Raw genomic sequence first — 18,124 nt, 5'->3', positions numbered from 1 at the left:
GGGGCACAGATATCTTTTTGAGATAGTGATTTTGTTTCCTTTGGATATATACCCAGAAGTGGAATTGCTGGATCACACTGCAGTTCTATTTTAAATTTTTGAGGACCTCCATACTATTTTCCGTAACAGCTGTACCCATTGTACATTCCCATCAAGAGTGTGCAAGGATTCCCTTTTCTCCACATTCTTGTCAACACTTGTTATCTTTTATCTTTTATCTTTTTGATAACATCCTAACAAGTATGAGGTAATATCCCATTGTGGTTTTGATTTGATTAGTGATAATAAGCACCTTTTTTTTTGTACCTGTTGGCCATTTGTCTTCTTTGGAAAAATGTCTATTCAGGTCTTTTGCCCATTTTATTATTGGATTATTTGGGGCGTTTTGCTACTGAGTTGTAGAAGTTCCTTATTTATTTTATATATTAAATTCTTTTCTACATAGATGTTCTGGAGATATTTCCTCCCATTCTATAGGTTACCATTTCATGGTTTGATTTGTTTTTTCTTTTTCTGTGCAGAAGCTTTTTAATTTGATATAGGTTCCACTTGCTTATTTTCACTTTTGTTCCCTTTGCTTCTCAGGTCAGATCCAAAAAATTGTTGCCAAGACCAATGTCGAGGTTATTTTTTCTTATGTTTTCTTCTAGGAGTTTAACAGTTCCAGTTCTTATATTTAAGTCTTTAATCCATTTCAAATTAATTCCGTGAGTGGCATAGGAGAGGGATATGAATAGATTCTTTTGTATATGAATACCCAAGTTTCCCACCACTCGTTACTGAAGAAACTGTTTTCCATTGAATTTTCTTGGCTGCCTTATCAAATAATAGTTCACAGTATATGCATGGGTTTGTTTCCGGGCTTTTCATTCTGTTCCATTGGTCTATGTTTCTGATTTTATGCCAGCACCATACCTTTTTTGATAACTATAACTTTGTACTATAGTTTGAAATTGAGAAGTGTAATGCCTCTAACTTTTCTCTCAGGATTGCTTTGCCTAATGGAAGTCCTTTGTAATTTCATACAAATTTTAGGATTTGTTTTTCTTCTACTTCTGTGAAAAACTCCATTGACATTTTGATAGGGATTACACTGAATCTATATATTGCTTTGGATAGTATGCACATTTTAACAGTGTTAAAATCTTCCAATATATAAGCGTGGAGTATCTTCCTATTGACTTGTATCTTCTTCAGTTTTTTTTCATCAATGCCTTAAAGTTGTCAGTGTACAGAACTTTCACCTCTTTGATTAAATTTATTCCTAAGTATTTTATTGTTTTTGATGCTTTGTAAAAGAGTTTATTTTTAGATAGTTCATTGTCAGTATACAGAAAAGCAACTGATTTAGTATATTGATTTTGTATCCTGCAACTTTACTGAATTCATTTATTAGTCTAATAGTTTTTCATGGATCCTTTTTGTTTTCCTGCATATAAAATTATGTCATCTGCAAAACAGAGACCGTTTAAGTACTTCCTTTCTGACTTGGGATGTCTTTGATTTCTTTTTCTTGCTTCACAGCTCTGTCTAGGACTTCTAGTAGTATGCTTTCACCATTGAGTACAATGTTAGCTGTGTGCTTGTTATTTATAGGCTTTATTATGTTGTGAGGTATGTTCCTCCTATACCCAATTGATTGAGGATTTTTATCATGAAGTAAAAATGGGAAATTTGTCAAATGCTTTTCTGCATCTATTGAGATGATCATATGATTTTTATCTTTTATTCTATTAATGTGTTATATCACACTTATTGATTTACACATGTTGAAACATTCCTGCATCCAGGGATAAATCTTGCTTGATCATGATGTATGGTCCTTTTAATGTGCTATTGAATTTGGTTTGCTGGTCTGTTGTTGAGAATTTTTGCATCTATATTCATTAGGATAAATGACCTGTACTTTTCTTTTCTTGTAGTATCCTTATCAGACTTTGTTATCACGGTACTGCTGGCATCATAAAGTGAGTTTGAGAGTGTTCTCTCATCCTTAGTTTTTTTAAAAGAGTTTTAAAAGGACTAATGTTAATTCTTCTTTAAATGTTTGGTAGAATTAGCCAAACCAGTGAAATCATTTGGTCTGGGATTTTCTTTGTTGAGAGGTTTTTTTTTTTTTTTTTTTTTGACTGCTGATTTAATCAACTTGTTATTGTCTGTTCAGATTTTCTATCTCTTCATGATTAATTCTTGGTAGGTTTTATGGTTCTAGGAATTTATCCATTTTTTCTAGTTTATCCAATTTGCTGGAATATCATTGTTCGTAGTAGTCTTTTATAATCCTTTATATTTTTGTGGTATCAGTTGCAATGCCATAACTTTTTATTATTTATTTGAGTCTTCTCTCTCTCTGGGGGGGGTGGGTCTAGATGAAGGCTTGTAAATTTTGATTATTTTTTCAGAAAAACAGCTCTTAGTTTCATTAATCTTTTCTAGCATTTTTTGGTCTCTATTATTTCCTTTATTTCTTTGATCTGTTAGGTCTTTACTTCTGCTACCTTAAGCTTATTTTGTTCATCATTTAGTTCCTTGAGGTATTAAGTTAGGTTGTTTGAGATCTTTCTTTTTCCCTTAAGGTAAGTATTTATCACTATAAACTTCCCTCAGAACTGCTTTTGCTGCATCCCATAAGTTTTGCTATGTTGTATTTCCATTTTCATTTGTTTCAAGATATTTTTTTGATTTCACATTTGATTTCTTCTGTGATCCATTGGTTGTTCAGGAGAATGTTATTTAATTTTCACATATTTGTGAATTTCCAGTTGTTCTCCTGTTATTGATTTTTATAGTTTTATAACACTGTAGTTGGAAAAACTACTTGGTATGATTCCAGTCCTCTTAAGTTTGCTAAATACATGTTTTGTGGCCTAACATGATCTCTCCTGGACAATGTTCCATGTGCACTTGAGAAGAATATGATGCTGTTAGGTGGAATGTTATGTAAATGTCTGTTAGGTCCATTTGGTCTAAAGTATAATTTAAGTCCAATGTTTTCTTTTTATTTTTCTGTCCGAATATTCCATACATTGTTGAAAAGGGAAAATTAAAGTCTCCTATTATTGTATTGTTGTCTCTTTCTCCCTTCAGATATATTAGTATTTGCTTAATATATTTTGTTGCCTCAAAGTTGGGTACATACATATTTACAACTGTTATATCCTCTTGATGAATTGACCCCTTTTTCATTATGTTATGACCTTCTTTCTCCTGTTACAGTTTTTGACTTAAAGTCTATTTTGTCCAATATAAGATAGCTACCTTTTTAAAATTTTGTTTGCATGGAATATCTTTTACATCTCTTTATTTTGAGTCTGTGCCTGTCTTTAGAATTGAAGTGAGCCTAATGTAGGCAGTATCTTGTTTTGTTTTGTTTTTTAATCCATTCATTCACTCTATAGCTTTCGTTCAAAAATTTAGTATATTTATATTTAAAGTAATTATTAATGGGTTAGGATGAATTAATGCCATATTATTGTTGTTTTGGTCTGTTTTATAGTTCCTTTGTTTCTTCCACTTTTGCTGTCTTCCTTTGTGAACTGATGTTTTTTCCATACTGATATGCTTTGATTCACTTCTCTTTACCTTTTGTGTATCTACTATAAGTTTTTGCTTTGTGGTTACCATGAGGCTTGTATAAAACATCCTATTGATATAATAGTCCATTTTAAGCTAATAACAACTTTGATTACATACAAAATTAGATCTTAAGTAGAACTGTCCATTAATACTTCAGTAGCATCTTTCCCAATTCCATTTCAATTCAGTGGCCTTAGGAACCATGGAACATTCAGGAAACTAAAAGTTTCAAGTCCTTAGAGATATATTTAACCATAACTTTCACACTCAGAACCCTATCTATTCAAATTTAATCTTTCATACATCTTTTTAAAAGGGGGTTAAAAATTAATTACTTTCTGGGCACATAAATGGAAGATTTTTATCTCAAATTAATGTTGATTTTCTATTTAGGAAGGGTAATTGGTTCAAGTAATATATCATATCTAAACATTTTTATTTTCCTTCACCATAATTAGATTGTCCAAATCACAGGACCTCAAGATTACAGATTCCTATAAGGGACAAGATTTAAAGCACAGATATTTACAAGAAAGCTATCCAAAGTAGGCTAGTAAAAGTAGGCTAATAAAGAAAAAAGTTGTTCTCAACTTAACTAGTATTATTACCATTACTTTATCCCTTATGTAAAAATATCTGAAACCTATTTAATTGCTCTGTTTTGTAGTTCCTGCATTTAAAAACATTCTATAAATACAGTCTCTCAGTGAGAGTTAAAAAATTGTTGTGGTCTCCCCTCTCTGACATCTTCAGGCTGGACAATGATCCCATTTCTGCCTGGCATGAGAATCACCAGTGAAGGGAAACTCCAGGGTCCTTGGCCTTGTTCCATTCCCAAAGATCCCATCCAATGTGCTCTGTCTTAGACATCGGCTACTATAGTTTCAGTCGTAATTTTCCCTGCCAGTCAGACTATTGATCTGGTGGTTTCCATATAAAGCACCTGCCGGAAAGTTTCAGGTGTCACTTTCACATTGACTACAGCTTACCGAGAAACTATGGAACTCAAAGTCAAGGCTTTTTGAATTTTAATATCTTTTCAATCTAAGTCAAAATTTCCAATGGACATGTCACACAAAAATAATTCTTCTTGCATTTCCAGAAACAAAATTTTGCAGTCGTGAGCCAGGGATGGTCCCCTGCTATCCTAGAATTGCAGATTTATCCTCTACTTTTTAGTGTTTCTACAATCCTATGAATCAATTTAGCCATTAAAGTCTGGGCCATTTTATCATTCTCATTTTAGACACTAATTTGTGTGGTTATCACAACTGGATTATGATTTGATTGGCTGAAAGACACAGTAAAATGATGTTAATTTTAAAAAGGATGTTAATATTTTTAAGGGCAGCTTATAGAAACTTATGTAGATGCTTTCACAAAGCAGGAAGAATGTAATCTCCCCCCAGGCAGAAGTATGGCTCTAGGAACACCTCTGAAACCAATCTCAAGAATGAGTAGGAGTTACTATAGTGTTAGTGAAAATAAAGGTACGTACAAATTAACTGTGTACGTGTATCAGAGTTCCTTGAGGGATACAGACTGCATGGAAAACAAGTGATAACTTCAGGTTTGAACTTATTGAGTTTAAATATCTTTGTACATCATTTGGAACTGGTTGCTTTCTAGGTGTGCTATATCACTGTCATTCTGGGAATACCCCTGGCGAGGAGAGATACTAGATCTTAATTGTTTGGCCACAGAAGTGTCATGTCATTTCAGCTCATAGTACTTAGCAAAAAATATATTCTAATCCAGGGTTTCTAAACCTGACCTATTGACATTTAGATTAGACATTGCTATATTGTGGGGGGGTTATCCTGTGCATTGTAGGACATTTAGCAACATATCAAGTTTCCAAATGAATAACACCCCTGACTTGTGACAACCAAAAATGTCCATGAATGTTGCCAGAGTCTTCTGGGAGCCAAAATTACCCCTGACTGAGAACCACTATTCTAATCTAACTGCAAGGAAGTCTTCTGGAAAAACAAAAAACACATGAAATGTTTTATGATTGCTAATGGTTTCTGTCACAGGAAGTTTTAAGTTTACTTTTTCCTTAGTTTTTCAATTTTCACAATGAAGTGTGTGGTAGGCAGATTTCCAAAATCATCCTAATAATCCCCACCTGCTAGTACTCATGCCCTGTGTAATTCTCCTACAGTATGTATGGGCTTACCCAATGACTTGTTTCTGACCAATACAATTTAATAAAATGTAATGGGATATCACTTCAATAATTAGGTGTGACTTCTATCTTGTTAGCTAACTCTTTTTTTGCCTTCTTGGCATGTATGCATTGGTAATTCAAGTTCCCATATTAGAGAGGCCTACCAAGGCAAGTAACAAAAATGGCCTATGGATATCAGTCAATAAGATGTTTAGATTCTCAGTCTAACAACACACAAGGAATTAAATCCTTCTAATAATTTATGAGTCATCTTCCAAGTGGAGTCTTCCCAGGTTTGCCTTCACATGAGGCCTGAGTCTTGGCCAACACCTTGATTGCAGCATGTAAAAGACCTTCAAACAGCGAACCTAGATAAATTATGTCTGGATTCCTGACTCAGTGCAACTGTGAGATGGTAAATGTGTGTTGTTTTTAGTTGCTACACTTTTTGGTCATTTATTACATATAATGGATAATACAAAGTGCCTTACAATAGGTCTTTTAAAATTTATTTTTTGAGCACTATTTGGGCCCCTTAAATGTATAAATTTGTCTTTAGTTCTTCAAATTAAAAAAACAACAAAAAGCCTTTCATTGATAAATAACTTCCCTTAGTCGTCTTTGTTCTTTTTCCCCCCCTGGAATTCCCTTTATTCTAATGTTAGACCTCTGGAACTGTGCCTATCATTTCTTATCTTCTTGTTCCCATTTCCCTCTTCTTTGTGTCTTTATTTTACTTTCTGAGAGATCTCTTCATTTTTATCATCCAAACATTCTGTTGAATTTTTAGCTTCCACTATTATGTTTTTAATTTCTAAGAATTCTTTCTTGTACTGTTCTTTTTTATAGCATCCCCTTTTCATGGATGAGAAAATTTTCATTTATTTCTCAGAAGATAATTATAGTTTCTTTTTGAACTTCACTTCTGTCCTACACAGTTTCAGTTTTCTGAATGACTTTACATTTTATTTGGGTCCCTGTCTCTTATGTTAGAGTCTTTTTACAAATATTTGGTGAATCTATTATCTCTATTCACATTTTAACAGTTTTATTGAGGTATAATTAGCAGACAATAAGTTATGCATGCTTAAAATATATAATTTCATACATTTTGATAATACATATATGCCCTTGGCAACATCATCATATTCAAGAAAATGAACATAACCATCATTCCCCAGGTTTTCCTCATGCCCCTGTTCTCAATTATTTGTGTTTAAAAGCAAAATAGTAAAAAGGCAATGGGAAGCTCTGGGTGGGTTGTTGGGGCTTGTTGAATAATGGCTCTCATCATGGTGTGATTACATTAGTTACATATTACTGCATAACAAATTACTCCTCAGTTAGCAATTTTCATACATCTTTAAAGCAGGAGGTTAATCATCTCACAGTTTTTCCAGGTAAGGAATTTGGACATGGCCTTTGGCTCAGGGTCTCTCTCAGGGCTGAAACCAAGGTGTTGGCAGAGGTTGCAGGCATCAAGCTCCTTGGGGGACAATTCAGTTTCAAGCTTATTCATATGACCATTGGCACGTCCTTACTGGCTATTGGTCAGAGACATCAGTTTCTTGCCACTCAAGCCCCTCCTCAAGGCAACATGGTGGTTAATTTCCCTCACAGTCAGTGAGTGACTGAGTGAGAGTCTCCAGGACAGAAGCCTCTGGTTTTTTTGTGAGTTTTTTTTTTTTTTTTTTTTTATTCCAACCTTAGAAGTGGCATCTTCTCCCTTTTGCCATATTCTCATCACTATAACAGAAGTGATTACACCAGGGCATGGATATCAAGAAACAGGAATCAATGGAGGCCATTTTAGGGGGCTGCTTAGCACAGGAGTGAAGCCATTTTCTTGAAGAATCCAGAAATATCAGGACTTATAGGCTTTTTCTTATATGCCAGACAGAGACATCAGACAATCTATGGAATATATCATTCTGGTCCTCAAGAAGAGGAAGGAAGGGGGGAAAGTGGAAGTGATAGAGATGGAAACTAGGGGCTCTGAATCTGTTCTCTATGAAGATTTTGCCTTCATTCAGCACAACACCCTTATAGTCTTTGAAAGCTTTTCAGTAGTAAAATAGTATGATCAGAATTGTGTTTCAAAATGATTAGTCTGACAGTTGTGTAGATTGAACAAGAAATACTTAAAGAAGTGGGACCACTTCAGGAGTTATTGAAACAGAATGGTGGCAGAGTATGAAAGATTGGCAGAGTTGTCTTACCAGAGGAGCAATTAATTGCCATAGCAACAACAGATTTGGGGTGGGTGAAGGGGGAAATATGAGAGATGTTTTTTCCTCTTTCCTGACTCTGAAGGACTCAACTGTTGCTGGATAGAAAATATAATAGTATAAGATTTTAGGCTTGAAGCTAAACAACTTAGAATGCCTAAATATTAATATTCTGCCACTGTTTTATTCTAGAATTTCTTGACATGCTGGCATGTTTCCATAATTATGAGATATATTACAAATAATTTGTTATTGATAATAGCTAGGGAAAAAATTCTTGAAATTATTCATACTTTAAAAATATACTATGCTATGTTTGCAGTATCCCTCTAATAACATTCTTATTCCATTATAATATGTTCTTGATTGGGAACTGATCGAAAAAATAGATAACCCAGAATCTATATTTACTATGTGCAATATTTAGTAATAGAGGAATTGGATTTCAAAATGGAAACTAGGACCCACCAGCACTCTTCTGAAAGAAAGAGGGGGAAATGCTCACATGAAAGCAGGAAGTCTTTGCTCTATGAGTATTTGCTTACAAGGTCTTAACCAACCAATAATGCAGGTAACTATTTTTGCAGCACCTAAGTGGTTACTTTGCCCCTCCCCATATCTGCTCCCCTATATATACAGTTACCTTCTCCAGGCCATAAAAATTAATTTTAAAAATTAAATAGAAGAAAATTGATGGTCAGAGATTAATTATATCATAGAAATGTTACTTACCACAAATGAAGTTCTACTGGGAGTAAGCAGAAACTTGGAGAGATAGGAAGGGCCTCTGTTTTCCAAACAGACTGAGGATAATAGCACTATTCAGCAATCTGAGATCCAGGTGGAATATGGAAAATCTCCTCACATTCCAGCAGAGCCACATTAGATAAAATCCTACTAGAGAAACTGGGAACCAGGCTATCCAGCTATACACCTAACTTTGGGCATCCACTAGCATGCAAATAGAAGGGGACAAAGGACAATTTGTAAATCCTTTCTGTTGGCAAACACCAGTCCTATATAGACCTCTCTTCGCTAAGTGGAAAGTAGAAGAAAACTTCCAAAATAATCTCTAACTTACTGAAAGTCAAGAAGAATGTACATCATCCCACATATACAGAAGAAAATAAATTTTTAAACAATTATTTACAGTAGAAATCTGGAAGAACTTACAGAAAACTACTTTCCACTCAGTAAGTACAAAGATATAATATCTGTAAAATAGGAACTGATAGTCATAAGAATAGAAAAGTTAGAAAAAATGTGAGATGATAAAGGATGGTATGAAAAGATAAAGTGCCATTGTAAAAGACCAAGACATAGGAAAGCATTTTAAGAAAACAGAGCAGACATTATGAAAAATAAACCAGTATTAAGGACTACCAATTCAGGAAGATTTCCAAGGATAAGAGGAAAATATAAAGTTCAAATAGAGAAGAAATAACTAAAATGGAATGTTATATAACCCAAGAATTATCAATTTTTTAAAAACCCAGAAAATTTGAAATAGAAGCAGTATTCAAAGGTATGACCACAGAAGAGTTACAGAGTTTAAACAGACCTAAGTATGTTTATTTAAATGACTTTCTATACCAGTTCAAAAAATAGTGACCCAGGAAAAAAAATAACTACAAGGATAAAAGCAAAATTCTACATATATTGAAAGGAATAAACTTAAGTAAAATCAACCTTAGATTTCACTGCTTCAATATAAAATGACAAAAGAACTGTTCCCAAAAATTTTTAGATTTTCGAGTACTAAGAAGAAATTTGTCGTGTATACTTTTTTCCTGTTATATTGTTTTTATTTTAATTTATTCTAAAATGTATTCCAACAGCATACTTAACAGATAGTGTTATGTTAATTTCAGATGTAAACAATTCTATACATTACTCAGTGCTCATTGTGGTAAGTGTACTCTTAATACCCTTGACCTATTTCACCCATTCCCCCCACTAACCGCCCCTCTGGTAACCATCAGTTTGTTCCCTATAGTTAAGAGTGTTTTTTTGGTTTGTCTCTCTCTTTTCTTTGTTTGCTGTGTTTCTTAAATTCCACATGAATAAAATCATATGGTATTTGTCTTTCTCAGACTTATTTTACCTAGAATTATATCATCTAGATCCATCCATATCATTGCAAATAGCAAGATTTCATTCTTTTTTTTATGGCTGAATAATATTCATACACACACTATTCCTTCTTTATTTACCTACTGATAGACATTTGGGATCCTTCCATATCTTGGCTATTGGAAATAATGCTGCTATAAACATAGCAGTACATGTATCTTTTAGTGTTTTCATATTCTTTGGGTAAATACCCAGTATTGGAATACTGAAATATATTGTAGTTCTATTTTTAATTTTTTGAGGAAACTCCATACTGTCTTCCAGAGTGGCTGCACCAGTTTGCATTCCCACAAACCATGCACAAGGTTTCTTTTTTCTCCACATGCTCACTGACACTTGTTGATTCTTGTGTTTTTGATTCTGACAGGTGTGAGGTGATATATCATTGTGGTTTTGATCTGCATTTCCCTGATGAGTGATATTGAGCATCTTTTCATGTGGATATTGGCCATATGTATGTCTTCTTTGGAGGAATGTCTGTTCATATTTTCTGCCCATTTTTAATTGGACTATTTGTTTTCTTGATGTTAGTTTTATAAGTTCTTTATATATTTTGGATACTAACCCTCTATCCAATGTCATTTGCAAATATATTCTCCCATTAAGAAGGTTGCCTTTTAGTTTTGATTGTTTCCTTTCTATGCAAAAGTTTTTCATTTTGATGTAGTCCCAATAGTTTATTTTTGTTTCTATTTCCCTTACCTCAGGAGATAGATCTATAAAAATGTTGCTATGGCTGATGTCAGAGAAATTACTGCCTGTGCTCTCTTTCCAAGATTTTTAAGGCTTCAGATCTCACATTTAAGTCTTTAGTCTACTTTAAGTTTATTTTGTATATGAAAGAAAGTGGCCCAGTGTTACCAACACTATTTGTTGAAGAAACTTTTTCTCAGTGCATATTCTTGCCTCTTTTGTCAGAGATTAATTGACCATATAATAGTGGCTTTACTTCTGGGCTTTCTATTATATTGAGCGGGAGGAGTGCTCTCTTTTCTCTTCCATTGATCTTTGTGTCTATGTGCCAATACCATACTGTTTTGATTACTACAGCTTCATAGTATATCTTGAATCTGGGATTGTGACACCTCCAGTTTTGTTCTTCCTTTTCAAGTTTGCTTTGGCTATCAGGTTCTTTTGTGGCGTCATACAAATTTTAGGATTTTATTCTTCCTTTTCAAGTTCGTTTTGGCCATTCAGGGTCTTTTGAGGTTTGATACAAAGTTTAGGATTTAGTACCAGTTCTGTGAAAAATGTTCCTGGTATTTTGATAGAGATTGCATTAAATCTTTAGATTGGTTTTGGTAGTATGGAAATTTTAACAATATTTATTTTTCCATGTCTTTACATTTCTTTGTGTCATCTTCAATTTTCTTTCATCATTTTTTTCATAATAGTACTTTATTTTTTTGTAGTTGTGTATTTTTTAATTTATTTATTTCTTTAAATTTTAAAAACATTGTTTAAGTTTTTGTTTAAATTTCAGTTAGTTAACATACAGTGTAATATTAACTTCAGGTATACAACATAGTGGTTCAACAACACTTCATGACCAGTTTCCTCCTATTTTATAGTTTTCACAGTACAATTCTTTTAACTTCTTGGTGAAGTTTAGTCCTAGGTATTTTGTTATTTTCATGCAATTATAAATGTGGTTGTTTTCTTAATTTCTCTTTCTGATACTTCATTATTATTGTATTGAAATGCAGTACATTTCTATATATTGATTTTGTACCCTGTGACCTTACTGAATTCATTTATCAGTTCTAGTAGTTTTTTGGTGGAATCATTAAGGTTTTCTATATATAGTGTTATGTCATCTGCAAATAGTGAAAGTTTTATTTCTTTCTTACTAATCTGGATGCCTTTTATTCCTTTTTGTTGTCTGATTTGCTGTGGACTGTTGGCACTGTTGTATAAAAGAGGTGAGCGTGGACATCCTAGTCTTCTTTTTGACCTTTGGGGTAAAGCTCTCAGTTTTCCACCATTGAGTGTGATTCCATTGAGTTTTCCAGCATTGAGTTATCTGTGCGTTTTTAGTATATTGCCTTTATTATGTTCAGACATGTTCCCTCTAAACCTACCTTGTTGAAAGTTTTTTCATGAATCGATGTTGTACTTTGTCAAATGCTTTTTCTGCTGCATCTATTGAAATGATCATATGGTTTTTATCCTTTCACTTGTTGATATGATGTGTCACATCATTGATTTGCAAATATTGAAACACCTTTGTATCCCAGAAATAAATCCCATTTGATCATGGTGAAATATTATTATTATTATTATTATTATTATTATTATTGCTGTACTGTGGATTCAGATTACTAATATTAAGGTTTTTGCATCGATAGTCATCTCAGATATATTGGCCTGTAGTCCTCTTTTTTTGTAGTGTCTTTATCTGGTTTTGGTATATGAATAATGCTGGCCCAATAGAATGGATTTGGAAGCTTTCCTTTGACTTCTATTTTTTGGAATAGTTTGAGAAGAATAGGTATTAATTCTTCTATAAATGTTTGCTAGAATTTACCTCTGAAGCTGTCTGGTCCTGGACTTTGGTTTGGTGGGAGGTTTTTGGTTACTAATTGAAGCCCATTACTGGTAATTGGTCTCTTTAAATTTTCTATTTCTCCTAAATCAATTTTGGGGGGTTATATTTTTCTAGGAAATGATCCATTTCTTTTAGGTTGTCCAATTTGTTGGTTAATAATTTTTCAAGATATTCTTTTATAATCCTTTGTATGTCTGTGGTGTCAGATGTTTTCTCCTCTTTCATTTCTGATTTTGTGTATTTTATTTCTGTCCCTCTCTCTTTTATGACTCGGGCTAAAGGTTTATCAATTTTGTTGACCTTTCCAAAGAACCAGCTTCTGGTTTCATCGATCTATTCTATTGTTTTCTTAGTTTTATTTCATTTATTTCTGCTTTACTCTTATTTCCTTCCTTCTACTGACTTTGAATTTTGTTTGTTATTCTTTTTCTAGTTCCTATAGGTATATGGTTGGGTTGTTTATTTCAGATTTTTCTTGCTTCTTGAGGTAGGCCTGTAATGCTATAAAATTCACTATTAGAACTGCTTTTGCTGCATCCCAAAGATTTTAAACCATTGTGTTTTCATTTATTTTTTTACTTCTTTTATTTCCTGGTTGACCCATTCATTGTTTTAGTAGCAGGTTTTTAACATCCATGTATCTGTGTTCTTACAGATTTTTTCTTGTGGTTGATTTCTAGTTTCATAGCATCATCATCAGAAAAGATGCATAGTGTGACTTTGATCTTTTTTAATTTGTTGAGACTAGTTTGTGGCCTAATATGTGATCTGTTCTTGAGAGTGTTGCATATATATTCAAGAAGGATGTGTATTCTATTTTAGATAGATTATTCTCAATATATCTGATAGATTGCTCTGGTCCCATGTGTCATTCAAAGTCACTGCCCCCTTGTTGATTTTGTTTAGATGATCTATTCATTGATGTAAGTGGGGTGTTAAAGTCACCTATTATTGTATTGCAGTTGATTACTTCCTTTATGTTTGTTATTAGCTGCTTTATGTTTTTAGGAGCTCCCATGTTGAATGCATAAATATTTACATTGTTTTATCTTCTTGTTGAATTGTTCCTTTTATGATTATATAATGTCCTCCTTTGTCTCTTCTTGTAGTCTTTGTTTTAAAGTCTATTTTGTTTGATATAAACAAAATGTTTAGGCTTCCTTTTCACTTCCATTTGCATAACAAATGCTTTTCCATCCCTTTACTTTGAATCTGTATGTGTCTCTAAGTCTGAAATGTGTCTCTTGTAGACAGGACATAAATGGGTCTTGTTTTTCATCTACTCTGTCACCCTACGTTCTTTGATTGAAGCATTTAGTCTATTTACATTCAAAGTAATTACTGATAGCTATGTACTTATTGCCATTTTGTTACTTGTTTTATGGTGGTTTTTGTAGTTCTCTGTTTCTTCTCTCCCTGTCTTCTCTCATGTTTTACCGTATTTCTTTAGTGCTATACTTGGATTCCTTTCTCTTTATTTTTTGCATATCTATCAGTGGTTTTTGATATGTGGCTTATTATCTAACTTATTACCTAATATTATCATTAGGTTTGTATATAACATTTTCTACATACAGCAATCTATATTAGGTTGGTAATCACTGAAGTTTGAACCCATTCTTTATTCCTTTCACCTCCATGTTTTAGGTATATGGTATCATATTTTACTTCATTTTATTTTGTGACTCTCTTGACTGATTTTTGTAGATATACTCAATTTTACTGCCTTTGTGCTTCCTAATTTTCTTACTCCTGCTTATGATTTTTCCTTTCTACTCAGAGTCCCCTTTAACATTTCTTGTAGGGCTGGTTTACTGGTCATGAGTTACATTAGCTTTTGTTTGTCTGTGAAACTCTTTACCTTTCCTCTACTCTGAAGATAGTCTTACTGGATAGAGTATTCTTGACTGGATAGAGTATTTTTCTTTCAGCACTTTGAATATATCAAGCCACTCCCTTCTGTCCTGTAAAGGTTCTACTGAAAAATCAGCTGATTGCTTTATGGGGTTTCCTTGTATATAACTGTTTCTTTCATCTTGCTGCTTTTAAAATTCTTTCTTTACCACTACTTTCTGCTATTTTAATTACTATATGTCTTACTGTGGACCTTGTTGGTTAATTTTGTTGAGGATTCTCTCTGCCTCCTGGATCTGGATTTCTGTTTCCTTCCCCAGATTCAGGACACTTCCAGCTATTATTTCTTCAAATTCATTATGCTCCATTTATCTCATTTCTTCTTCTAGGATCCCTATAATGCAAATGTTATTATGCCTGATGGTGTTGCTGTGTTCCCTTAGTACATTGTCATATTTTATTATTGTTTTTTGTCTCTCCTGTTCTGCTTGACTGATGTGATCACCCTGTTCTCTAGGTGACTGATGTGTTCTTCTGCTTCCTCTAGTCTACTATATATTGCATCTAGTGTATTTTTAATTTTATTTATATAGTTCATTTCTAATGAGTTCTTTTTTATGTTTCCTATCCCTTTGTTAAGGGTCTCACTGGGGTCCTCCACACTTTTCTCAAATCAAGTCAGTGTCTTTACAATGATTAAATTCCCTACCAAGCATGTTACCTCCATTTTATTTAGGTCTCTTGCTATGGTTTTGTACTATTCTTTCATTTAGGATATATTCCTCTATCTCTTCATTTTGTCTCACTCTGTCTCACTCTGTATCTGTTAGGAAAGTCAGATACGCCTCCTGAACTTAAAAGTAGTGGTCTTATGAAGAAGAGATCCTGTAGTGCCCTGCAGTGCAATGTCCCCTATTTACCAGAACCTGGCACTTCAAGGGTGTCTCCGGTGTGTATTGCATTATGTACCCTGCTGTTGTGGCTAAGCCACTTTTGCCCTCAGTCCAGTCATCTGCGATGCCTCTCTTTGCCTATTGTGGGCAGGGCTTGGTCCCTGAGTTAGGGGCAGTCTTGGGCCACTTGAGTTTAAGTTGAGTCAGAACAGGTATTTGCCAGTGATGCAATAGCACGGAACGGCAAGAAACTGCAGGGGCGGGGCATGCAGTGTCAGTTCACACTAGTGGGAGGAGGTCTGTAGCTGCCAGGGCCCTAGGCAGGCCAGGTTGGAGAGGGAAGATCTAAGGAAGCCCAGGGAGTTGGGATGCAGTGTAGCAAAGTTTTGTACAGTTTGCTGAGGAAGGTAACCTGGAGCTGAGGCCTGGCTGGAAAGGCCATGTTTACAGAACAAGGTGGCATAGCATGCGCTCTTAGCAAGTCAGGTGGTGAGTGCTGTGCTGTGGTGGTTCCCATAGGTATCTCTGTGTCTAGGATGTGGAGTGGGGAAGGAAAATGGCACCTGCCATCCCCTTGTTACTGGAGAAGTCTCCCAATGGTCTCTGCCCCTCCAGCACACTCTCTGAGATTAGTAGACAAATCGCCCTCCCAGGTATTTTTCAAACTGCTGCTTCTGTGCTAATCTCTGTGGGGCTGTTTTTTGTGCTGTCTCTTTAATGGTACTGACTCCCTCTCCCAGCTTTTCTAAGAGCCTACTGATTTTTAAAATTCCAGCTTTTAAGGCCCACTGATTATAAGAACTCGTGAAATTTGGCCCCTCTCGTTTTCAAAGCCAAATGTTACTGCTACATCTTCCCCATTCTAGTTCCCTTTGCCTGGGGTTTGAGGTGTAGGGTCTGTTTCTCTCCCTTCCCTATGTCCACAAAGACCCTCCATCTTGAGAATAGTCCTGTAGGTCTGCTTAGCTCCTGACCTTCCTTCCTGGTCTCTTCCCTTCCTACCCTATTTGATGTGGACTCTTGTCCACACTTGTTTTCTGAGTTATTAACACTGATATGTCCATTACCTAGTTGTATCCTTGGGACAAGGTGAAGCTAGGATCCTTCTACTCCACCATCTTCCCTGGAACACTACTATACTTTCTATAAAATACTTACATTAAGAGATTAAGAATGGAGTTAACTCTAAGCTTCAGAGTGCTTTCAACCAAAATAGAGACCAAGAAGCAATAGTTATATTGGGAGAAAGCCATTAGACTCTATGTTCTTTGAGGGCAGTGATCTATTATGTAGTTCCAGAAACTATCATCCAGCCAATAGTTCTACTAGCAGTGAACATTGAATCAAATATATATTTCAGTCCAATTGTTTTAAATTTGTTACAAAATTGAATAAAAATAGTGTTGCATAAAGTATAATTTATAAGTTTATATTGACATGACTTCTAAAATAGACATAGTTTTAAAATCTGAAAAAATGGAGAAGTAGTAAACATGTGTTACATCGCAGATATGTCTCTTACACAGAGTGGGGAAAGAATCAAAAGGAGAATATGATGCATAATATTTTTTGTACACTAGTAATTTTTGACATATAGAATTTTTTAAGAAATTTGAATGTAATAATGAAAAGAATTAAAAATAGAATGAATATATGCCATCCTAAGCATGGGGTAAATAAAAATAGGAATAACAAATTCTACAGAGAAAATACACAATAAAAACAAGAAATCCTACAAAACACAGTAGATAAAACAAAAAGAAGACATATAAATTATAACAATAAAAGTAAATGCCATTAATTCCATAATAGCCAAGGGAAAAATTAAGTGTAACTTAAAAGAAACTGTTAAAATTAGACTAAATTTTAAAAAGAAAAGGAATTAAGATAATTTGTTAGAAAAAAATCAAACATTTAAATATCAAGAGTTGCAACACTATTTCTAGACGAAGTTGAAATTTAGGCAGAAATCATTAAACAGCTCAAAGACCATAATGTTATATTGACAAATGGCACATTTGACAACTAATGCATTGTCCATTGACTATTTCCATATACACTGAAAATGACTGGAAGGAGATATGCCAAATTAAGCAGCAATTATCTCAAGGAGATATGATCATAGGCAACTTGCTCTTTCATGATATTGTTATGTATTCATGCCCATAAACATTTATAAAGGAAAATAGTGAAAGAAAGAAAACCTTCTGCAAAGTAAAAAAAATGTAACTAATTTTTAACCTTTCTTCCTCCTTCTCAACATATCCTGTCCATGCCACTGAATATGTCTAACCGTCCCCTTTTAAAATTATTTCTCTGTTTTCTAAGATTTTTTTTTCTAGTCTTCCTCTTCTACTTGGGGTTGTGTCTTCTCTGGATTTTCTTCCCTCTAACTGTAGGGATTATTCCAAAGATTTCTCTCCTTGCTGTTACCTCCTTCCTTATAATCATGTGGATATAACTACTGTCTCTCCCCAGGAAGTTTTTATTACCTCTTTACCCTGCTTCTGCCTTTGCAACTACTTGGTGGGCACCTCTACTTGAACATCTCAGTGACACCAAAAACTCAGCACAGTATATCTAAAACTGAAGTTAATTTAGTGTCATTCATCATTCATTAAATGACTATGTAGCACCTCATCTGTATCAAATTTTGGGACTACAAAGTCAATTCTTGCCTTCAAAAGGCTAAGAATTTAATGGATCCTTCTAAAATTTG

General features: G+C 34.1%; 1 protein-coding gene across 4 annotated transcripts in view; it reads right to left on the bottom strand.

The window, feature by feature from the left end:
• TMEM232 (transmembrane protein 232) overlaps positions 1–18,124 on the bottom strand; it is a 218,661-nt gene that overhangs the window by 9,834 nt on the left and 190,703 nt on the right. The gene's annotated exons all lie outside the window — the stretch shown is intronic.

Source organism: Panthera pardus, unplaced genomic scaffold, assembly GCF_024362965.1.
Source record: "Panthera pardus isolate Hobbes unplaced genomic scaffold, ASM2436296v1 HiC_scaffold_2, whole genome shotgun sequence".
Lineage (NCBI taxonomy): Eukaryota > Metazoa > Chordata > Mammalia > Carnivora > Felidae > Panthera > Panthera pardus.
This window is presented reverse-complemented; position numbering and strand designations above follow the sequence as displayed.